This window comes from Trichechus manatus, unplaced genomic scaffold (assembly GCF_000243295.1).
Source record: "Trichechus manatus latirostris isolate Lorelei unplaced genomic scaffold, TriManLat1.0 scaffold00696, whole genome shotgun sequence".
NCBI lineage: Eukaryota > Metazoa > Chordata > Mammalia > Sirenia > Trichechidae > Trichechus > Trichechus manatus.
In genome coordinates, this window is record NW_004444632.1 from 12,252 (window position 1) to 12,587 (window position 336).

Here is a 336-nt window from a genome sequence, read left to right on the forward strand (position 1 = left end):
TATACATGTTCATTTGTGCTGCATATATTTTCAAGTATGAAATAAAGCACATGCAGGCACAGATACTTCCTAGACACAACCAAACACCTCATGAGATTGGTCTACTGGGTTTGAGGGCTTAGGGCCATAGTCTTGTGGGGAAGCCCAGTCAATTTGCATAATATAGTCCCTAAAGACAACGTTCTACATCCTAGTTTGGTGAGTAGTGTCTGGGGTCTTAAAAGCTTATGAGCAGCCATCTAAGATTCAACTATTGGTTTCTACTCGTGAGCTAAAGAGATAGAAGGAAACCAAAGACTCGAAAAAGAAACTAGCCTACAGAACCAATAGCCTACA